We start from the raw sequence: 10,085 nt of genomic DNA on the forward strand, positions 1-10,085 counted from the left end.
CGGTCCAAACTGGACGGGCCCGGAGTGCTTCTTTTTAATGGCTTTTTCCGCTGACCGGGTTTAGAGCCTTTGAATCCGGCATTGACTGCCGTATCCTTGGTATTGTTGCTGTTAATGTGGCGCTTATGTTTGTTGCGACGTGTCCTGCCATTGCCGTCCTTGGTATCCGAAGTACCACGGTTCTTTGATATGTTATTACTGCGAGCCAGCTAGCTGTCTTCTCCCGCACAAAAGCGGGTCATGAGTGTCGTGGGGGCTGCCATAGATTTCGGCTTTTCCTGACCAAGGTGCCGGGCTAGCCACTCGTCGCGGATGTTGTGTTTAAGAGCTGCTAGGGACTCTGCATCCGGATAGTCGACGATTTGATTTTTCTTTGTTAGGAACCGTGTCCAGAATTGCCTGGCCGATTCCTCTGGCCGCTGAATTATATGGCTCAGGTCATCGGCGTCTGGTGGTCGCACATAAGTTCCCTGAAAGTTGTCGAGGAATGCAGCTTCCAGATCTTCCCAACAGCCAATGGACTCTGCTGGCAAGCTGTTGAGCCAATGCTGAGATGGTCCTTTAAGTTTGAGTGGGAGGTATTTGATTGCGTGTAGATCATCACCGCGGGCCATGCGGATGTGCAGGAGGAAATCCTCGATCCATACCGCAGGGTCTGTCGTGCCATCGTATGATTCTATGTTTATGGGTTTGAAACCCTCTGGGATTTGATGATCCATTACTTCATCTGTGAAGCATAAGGGGTGTGCGGCACCTCTGTACTGGGCTATATCGCGACGCAGCTCCAATGAGTCTTGCCCGCTGTGTTCGGTCCGGCCGGATTTACTTTACTGTATCCGGCGTGATGTTTACCGTCTCACATAGTGGCGCGCCCTCGTGATCCATAGATCGATCTTGCATGTTTTGCTTTGTCCTCCAATACGTCTCGCAGGTCTGGCGTATTTCCCCATGCCTTTTTATTTGAATGGCGTCGGGGTGCAGGCTGAGCTTTTGGCTGGAATGCCTCTCTATCGCGGCCACGAGGTGGCCGATCAGCCGCGTCATACACTTTTTCCTACAGTCGGGGTAGCAACCTTCATTTTGGGTAACTCTTGGAGGGGCGTTCGAGTTTATATTCCTCGGCCGCGAGGACTTCAGTCCATCTGTCAGCTAGCAGATCTTGATCAGCTTGAAGCTGCTGCTGCTTTTTCTTAAGGCTATTTGTCGTGGCTATAAGCCGGCGCTTGAAGCGCTCTTGTTCGACGGGATCCTCTGGCACGACGAATTCATCATCGTCGAGGCTTGCCTCGTCTTCGGAGGGGGGCATGTAATTATCATCCTCCGCCTCTCCATCTGTCGCTCTCTCTGGAGGGCTGGCCTCTCCATCCTCCTGTCCTAGATTGTGCTGGAGGGGATTGTTGCCATCTTCGGCACTATCCGGAGTGTTATTATCTCCTCTGCCGGTATCACCACTTTTGCTTTGGCGGGACTTAGAGCGGCGCCGCTGATGTTGGCGCTTGGGTTGCTTCTTGGAGGGGTCATCCTTCGCTGTCTCGTCACCATTGCCTTCTTTGGGTGTGTCCACCATGTATATATCATATGATGAGGTGGCTGTCCAGTGCCATGTGGGCAGTGGTTCCTCTTCGTCTCCCGCATCGTCGTCCATACCGTCGATGTCTTCGGAGTCGAAGTCGAGCATGTCGGTTAAGTCGTCGATAGTGGCTACTAAGTGGGTGGTGGGTGGGCAGCGAATTTCTTCGTCATCCGCATCCCAATCCTGCCGGACATAGTTCGGCCAGGATCCTCCTGACAAGGAGAGAGACCTTAATGAGTTCAGTATGTCGCCAAAGGGCGAGTGCTGAAAAATATCCGCGGAGGTAAACTCCATGATCGGTGCCCAATCGGATTCGCTAGGAACGGGCGCAGGCGGTTCGGAGTCCGTGGCCAGACTAGGATCCGGCAGTCTGACAACACGGCTCTCGTGCAGGGTCAGGTCGATGTTCGGCTCGATCGCTGCTGAGGGTGAAGCCTCCGTGGCGGGGTCCATCCACCCGTCCATGGACGGCGCAACTGGCTCCGAATTGAGGGTCGGAGCGGCTGCCGGTGCGATCTCCTGAACATTGTCTGATGGTAGAGCTAAATCGTACTCATCGTGACCATGTGACGCACAAGGCAGAGGCTCGAATCCATCGAAGATCAAGTCTCCGCGGATATCGGCCATGTAGTTTAAGCTTCCAAACCTGACCTGGTGGCCAGGGGCGTAACTTTCGATCTGCTCCAGATGGCCAAGCGAGTTGGCCCGCAGTGCGAAGCCGCCGAACACAAAGATCTGTCCGGGGAGAAAAGTCTCACCCTGGACTGCATCACTATCGATGATCGTAGGAGCCATCAAGCATAACGGCGACGACACAGAGGAACTCTCAATGAAAGCACCAATGTCGGTGTCAAAACCGGCGGATCTCGGGTAGGGGGTCCCGAACTGTGCGTCTAGGCGGAAGGTAACAGGAGGCAGGGGACGCGATGTTTTACCCAAGTTCGGGCCCTCTTGATGGAGGTAAAACCCTACGTCCTGCTTGATTTATTCTTGATGATATGGGTATTACAAGAGTTGATCTACCACGAGATCGGAGAGGCTAAACCCTAGAAGCTAGCCTATGGTATGATTGTTTGTTGTCCTACGGACTAAAACCCTCTGGTTTATATAGACACCGGAGGGGCTAGGGTTACACAAGGTCAGTTACAAAGGAGGAGATATCCATATCCGTATTGCCTAGCTTGCCTTCCACGCCAAGGAGAGTCCCATCCAGACACGAGAGAAGTCTTCAATCTTGTATCTTCATAGTCCAATAGTCCGGCCAAAGGATATAGTCCGGCTGTCCGGAGACCCCCTAATCCAGGACTCCCTCACCGGGCAAACCCAACTATTGACCCAAGACATGATTCGGAGCTGATGCATATAATGCTATAAGTTCGGGGTGCCGCAGTGTCGGAAGTGTTCGAACTTCTCATGCCGTATTACGGGGTATGCTTAAGCCCCTAGCGTATTAGCCGTACCAGAGTGTACGGGTGCTGGATGTCATGAAAGGAACTTATATATAAAAAAGGAAGAATAAAGAATGAGATAATAGTCTAGTGCTATGCATTGTTTATTCAAAAAGGTGCGTTAAAGCAAAATGATACAAGTAGTGTAATAAGCAAAAAGTAGGACTATTTGACATGTCCCGTCCAAGGGCAAGCTGAGGAATGGCATTAAAGCAAGTATTTCACTCGTTATCGTAATCCACCTGGGAGTTTCATGGTGAGATGTATCTTTCTGCCTCCTTGGTTGCTGCATCATGTGTTCGGCAATCATACTGCCGGATAGGGTTTCTAGAGATTAAAGTCCTGAAAGAGAGAAAAATAACAAAGCGGGAAGCCCCTGGTGCGGTTGAGCCGCGTCTTGGGGCGTGTCGTAGTCGTGCCCCCCTCCCCACCTATGCCCATGGTATTTTCAATGCGTAATTATATACGCGCGGCACGGATTTCGCCATTTGGCTGGGACTGGGGTGGGGGCCGCGTTGCTATGCGAGCTCGGAACGTGCCAGGCGGTCTTGTTGCCGATTACTCTGGGCGCGCTTGAAGGTGTCCGGGTCCTTAATCGCCGAACAGTGGATTGCCTTAAGAGGCTGCTTTGTGCTTCTGCTGCGAGGGCCGCAGTGTGCTCCTCCGTGCGGAGAGAGCGCTCTGTGTTTCCATTAACTGTGATGACCCCCCCAGGTCCTGGCATATTGAGCTTGAGGTATGCATAATGTGGTACCACATTGAATCTCACAAATGCGGTTCGCCCGAGCAGTGCATGATAGCCACTGCGGAACGGGACTATATCGAAGATTAACTCTTCGCTTCGGAAGTTATCCGGGGATCCGAAGACCACTTCCAGTGTGACTGAGTCTGTGCAATGGGCCTATACATCTAGTATGACGCCTTTGAATGTCGTTTTTGTGGGTTTGATCCTTGAGGGGTCTATACCCATTTTGCGCACTGTATCCTGGTAAAGCGGGTTCAGGCTGCTGCCGCCATCCATAAGGACTCGAGTGAGGTGAAATCCGTCAATGATTGGGTCTAGAACCAGTGCGGCGAATCCGCCATGACGGATACTAGTGGGGTGGTCCCTGCGATCGAAGGTGATCGGGCAAGAGGACCATGGGTTGAACTTTGGGGCGACTGGCTCCAACGCATATACGTCCCTTAGCGCACGCTTCCGCTCCCGCTTGGGGATGTGGGTTGCATATATCATGTTTACCGTCCGCACTTGTGGTGGGAACCTCTTCTGTCCTCCGGTGTTCGACTGCCGGGGCTCCACCTTGTCATCGCTATTTGACTCCTTATCTTTGTTTTCAGCATTTAACTTGCCGGCCTGCTTGAACACCCAACAATCCCTGTTGGTGTGGTTGGCTGGCTTGTCGGGGGTGCCGTGTATTTGACACGAGCGATCGAGTATACGGTCCAGACTGGACGGGCCCGGAGTGCTTCTTTTAAATGGTTTTTTCCGCTGACCGGGTTTAGAGCCTTTGAATCCGGCATTGACTGCCGTATCCTCGGTATTGTCGCTGTTAATGCGACGCTTGTGTTTGTTGCGACGTGACCTGCCGTTGCCATCCTTGGTATCCGAAGTACCATGGTTCTTTGATATGTTATTGCTACGAGCCAACCAGCTATCTTCTCTCGCACAAAAGCGGGTCATGAGTGTCGTGAGGGCTGCCATAGATTTCGGCTTTTCCTGGCCAAGGTGCCAGGCGAGCCACTCGTCGCGGATATTATGCTTAAAAGCTGCTAGGCCTCTGCATCCGGACAGTCGACGATTTGATTCTTCTTTGTTAGGAACTATGTCCAGAATTGCCTGGCCGATTCCTCTGGCTGATGAATTATGTGGCTCGAGTCATCGGCATCTGGCGGTCGCACATAAGTGCCCTGGAAGTTGTTGAGGAATGCGGCTTCCAGATCTTCCCAACAGCCAATGGACTCTGCTGGCAAGCTGTTGAGCCAATGCCGAGCTGGTCCTTTGAGCTTGAGTGGGAGGTATTTGATGGCGTGTAGGTCATCACCGCGGGCCATGTGGATGTGCAGGAGGAAATCCTCGATCCATACCGCAGGATCTGTTGTGCTGTCATATGATTCAATATTTACGAGTTTGAAACCCTCTGGGATTTGGTGATCCATTACTTCGTCTATGAAGCATAGGGGGTGTGCAGCGCCTCTGTATTGGGCTATATCGCGACGCAGCTCAAATTAGTCTTGCCCGCTGTGTTCGGCCCGGCTAGATTTACTTTTATTGTATCCGACGTGATAGTTATCGTCTCGCGTAGTGGTGCGCCCTCGTGATCCGTAGATCTATCTTGCATGTTTTGATTTGTCCTCCAATACGTCTCGCAGGTCAAGCATGTTCCCAGTGCTTTGTCATTTTTATTTGAGTGGCAGCGGGGTGCGGGCTGAGCTTTTGGCTGAAATACCTCTCTATCGCGGCCATGAGGTGGCCGGTCAGCCGCATCATATGCTGGAGATGTAGGTTTGAGTGCTTCCTCCTCCAGTCGGGGTAGCAACCTATGCTTTGGGTAACTCTTGGGGGGGGGGGGGCGTTCGAGTTTATATTCCTTGGCCGCAAGGACTTCAGTCCATCTATCAGCTAGCAAATCTTGATCAGCTTGAAGCTGTTGTTGCTTTTTCTTAAGGCTATTTGTCGTGGCTATAAGCCGGCGCTTGAAGCGCTCTTGTTCGACGGGATCCTCAGGCACGATGAATTCGTCATTGTCGAGGCTTGCCTCGTCTTCAGAGGGAGGCATGTAATTATCATCCTCCGCCTCTCCATCCGCCGCTCTCTCTAGGGGGCTGGCTTCTCCATCCTCCTGCCCTAGATCTTGCTGGAGGGGATTGTTGTCGTCTTCGGCACTGTCCGGAGTGCTATTATCTCCTTTGTCGGGGTCACCGCTTTTGCTTTGGTGAGACTTAGAGCGGCGCCGCTGACGTCGGCGCTTGGGTTGCTTCTTGGAGGGGTCATCCTCCGATGTCTCATCGCCATTGCCTTCTTTGGGTGTGTCCACCATGTATATATCATATGATGAGATGGTTGTCCAGTGCCCAGTGGCCAGTGGTTCCTCTTCTCCTCCCGCATCGTCGTCCATGCCGTCGATGTCTTCGGATTCGAAGTCGAGCATGTCGGTTTAGTCGTCGACAGTGGCTACTAAGTGGGTGGTGGGTGGGCGGCGAATTTCTTCGTCATCCGCATCCCCATCCTGCCGGACATAGTTCAGCCAGGATTCTCCTGACAAGGAGAGAGACCTTAATGAGTTCAGTATGTCGCTGAAGGGCGAGTGCTATAAGATATCCGCGGAGGTAAACTCCATGATCGGCGCCCAATCAGATTCGATAGGCACGGGCGCAGGCGGTTGGGAGTCCGTGGCCGGGGAGGAATCCGGTAGTTCGGCATCACGACTCTCATGAAGGGTAAGGTCGATACTCGGCTCGATCGCCAATGAGAGTGCGGCCTCCGTGGCGGGGTATATCCACCCGCCCATGGAAGGCGAAGCTGGCTCCGAATTGAGGGTCGGAGCGGTTGCCGGTGCGATCTCCTGGATACTGTCCGATGGCAGAGCTAAATCATGCTCATCGTGGCCGTGTGGCGCACTAGGCAGGGGCTCGAATCCGTCGAAGATCAAGTCTCTGCGGATATCGGCTGTGTAGTTTAAGCTTCCAAACCTGACCTGATGGCCAGGGGCGTAACTCTCGATCTGCTCCAGATGGCCAAGCGAGCTGGCCCGCAGTGCGAAGCCGTCGAATACAAAGATCTGTCCGGGGAGAAAAGTATCACCCTGGACTGCATCGCTATCGATCGATCGAAGGAGCCATCAAGCGTAACGGCGACGACATAGAGAAACTCTCAATGAAAGCACCAATGTCAGTGTCAGAACCGGCGGATCTCGGGTAGGGGGTCCCGAACTATGCGTCTAAGGCGGATGGTAACAGGAGGCAGGGGACACGATGTTTTACCTAGGTTCGGGCCCTCTTGATGGAGGTAAAACCCTACGTCCTGCTTGATTATTCTTGATAATATGAGTTGTACAAGAGTTGATCTACCACGAGATCAGAGAGGCTAAACCCTAAAAGCTAGCCTATGGTATGATTGTCTGTTGTCCTACGGACTAAAACCCTCCAGTTTATATAGACACCGGAGGGGGCTAGGGTTACACAAGGTCGGTTACAAAGGAGGAGATATACATATCCGTATTGCCTAGCTTTCCTTCCACGCCAAGTAGAGTCCCATCCGGACACGGGACGAAGTCTTCAATCTTGTATCTTCATAGTCCAACAGTCCGGCCAAAGGATACAGTCCGGCTGTCCGGAGACCCCCTAATCCAGGACTCCCCCAATCTTCATGATAGAGAGTCTCCTATGTTGTCACTTTCATATACTAGTGGGAATCTTTCATTATAGAACTTGACTTGTATATTCCAATGATGGGCTTCCTCAAAATGCCCTAGGTCTTCATGAGCAAGCGAGTTGGATGCACACCCACTAGTTCCTTTTGTTGAGCTTTCATATATTTATAGCTCTAGTGCATCCGTTGCATGGCAATCCCTACTCACTCACATTGATATCTATTGATGGGCATCTCCATAGCCCGTTGACATGCCTAGTTGTTGTGAGACTATCTTCTCCTTTTTGTCTTCTCCAAAACCACCATTCTATTCCACCTAAAGTGCTATGTCCATGGCTCACGCTCATGTATTGCGTGAAGATTGAAAAAGTTTGAGAAAATCAAAAGTATGAAACAATTGCTTGGCTTGTCATCGGGGTTGTGCATGATTTAAATATTTTGTGTGGTGAAGATGGAGCATAGCCAGACTATATGATTTTGTACGGATAGCTTTCTTTGGCCATGTTATTTTGAGAAGACATGATTACTTTGTTAGTATGCTTGAAGTATTATTATTTTTATGTCAATATTAAACTTTTGTCTTGAACCTTATGGATATGAATATTCTTGCCACAATAAAGAGAATTACATGGATAAATATGTTAGGTAGCATTCCACATCAAAAATTCTGTTTTTTATCATTTACCTACTCGAGGACGAGCATGAATTAAGCTTGGGGATGCTGATACGTCTCCAACGTATCTATAGTTTTTGATTGTTCCATGCTATTATATTATGAGTTTTGGATGTTTATGGGCTTTATTATCCACTTCTATATTATTTTTGGGACTAACCTATTGACCCAGATCCCAGTGCCAGTTTGTGTTTTTTCCTTGTTTTAGAGTATCGCAGAAAAGGAAAATCAAACGAAGTCCAATTAACCTGAAACTTCATGGAACTTATTTTTGGAAGGAAAGCAACCCGGGAGACCTGGAGTCCACGTAAGGGAAGCAACGAGGAAGCCACGAGGCAGGGGGGCGCCCACCCCCCTGGGCGCGCTCTCCACCCTCGTGGGCCCCTCGTGGGCCCCCTGGTGTACTTCTTCCGCCTATATATCTCCATATACCCTAAAATGATCGGGGAGCATAATAGATCGGGAGTTCCGCCGCCAGAAGCCTGTGTAGCCACCGAAAGCCAATCTAGACCCGTTCCGGCACCCTATCGAAGGGGAAATCCCTCTCTAGTGGCCACGTTCATCATCCCGGTGCTCTCCATGACGAGGAGGGAGTAGTTCTCCCTCGGGGCTGAAGGTATGTACCAGTAGCTATGTGTTTGATCTCTCTCTCTCTCTCTCGTGTTCTTGAAGTGATACGATCTTGATGTATTGCGAACTTTGGTATTATAGTTGGATCTTATGATGTTTTCTCCCCCCTCTACTCTCTTGTAATGGATTGAGTTTCCCCTTTGAAGGTATCTTATCGGATTGAGTCTTTAAAGATTTGAGAACAATTGATGTATGTCTTGCCGTGCGTATCTGTGGTGACAATGGGATACCACGTGATTCACCTGATGTATGTTTTGGTGATCAACTTGCGGGTTCCGCCCATGAACCTATGCATAGGGGTTGGCACATGTTTTCGTCGTGATTCTCCGGTAGGAACTTTGGGGCACTCTTTGAGGTTCTATGTGTTGGTTGAATAGATGAATCTGAGATTGTGTGACGCATATCGTATAATCATACCCACGGATACTTGAGGTGACATTGGAGTATCTAGGTGACATTAGGGTTTTGGTTGATTTGTGTCTTAAGGTGTTATTCTAGTATGAACTCTAGGGCTGTTTGTGACACTTATAGGAATAGCCCAACAGATTGATTGGAAAAAATAACTTTGAGGTGGTTTCGTACCCTACCATAATCTCTTCGTTCGTTCTCCGGTATTAGTGACTTTGGAGTGACTCTTTGTTGCATGTTGAGGGATAGTTATGTGATCCAATTATGTTATTATTGTTGAGAGTACTTGCACTAGTGAAGTATGAACCCTAGGCCTTGTTTCAATGCATTGCAATACCGTTTACGCTCACTTTTATCATTAGTTACCTTGCTGTTTTTATATTTTCGGATTACAAAAACCATTATCTACTATCCATATACCACCTGTATCACCATCTCTTCACCGAACTAGTGCACCTATACAATTTACCATTGTATTGGGTGTGTTGGGGACACAAGAGACTCTTTGTTATTTGGTTGCAGGGTTGCTTGAGAGAGACCATCTTCATCCTACGCCTCCTACGGATTGATAAACCTTAGGTCATCCAATTGAGGGAAATTTGCTACTGTCCTACAAACCTCTGCACTTGGAGGCCCAACAACGTCTACAAGAAGAAGGCTGTGTAGTAGACATCACCAGTCCGCATCATTGCTACTATCATCTTTCAACTTATTTTTCTCTAGGAACATATCAAAAATAAAACAGGGGAGCTATATGCAAGCTATTGATGTACAACATAGATATGCAAAAACTACCAAGACTAAGTTCATGATAAATTAAAGTTCAATTAATCATATTACTTAAGAACTCCCACTTAGATAGACATCCTTCTAATCATCTAAGTGATCACGTGATCCATATCAACTAAACCATGTCCGATCATCACGTGAGATGGAGTAGTTTTCAATGGTGAACATCACTATGTTGATGATATCTTCTATATG

The sequence above is a fragment of the Triticum aestivum genome, chromosome 2A (assembly GCF_018294505.1).
Source record: "Triticum aestivum cultivar Chinese Spring chromosome 2A, IWGSC CS RefSeq v2.1, whole genome shotgun sequence".
Taxonomy (NCBI): domain Eukaryota; kingdom Viridiplantae; phylum Streptophyta; class Magnoliopsida; order Poales; family Poaceae; genus Triticum; species Triticum aestivum.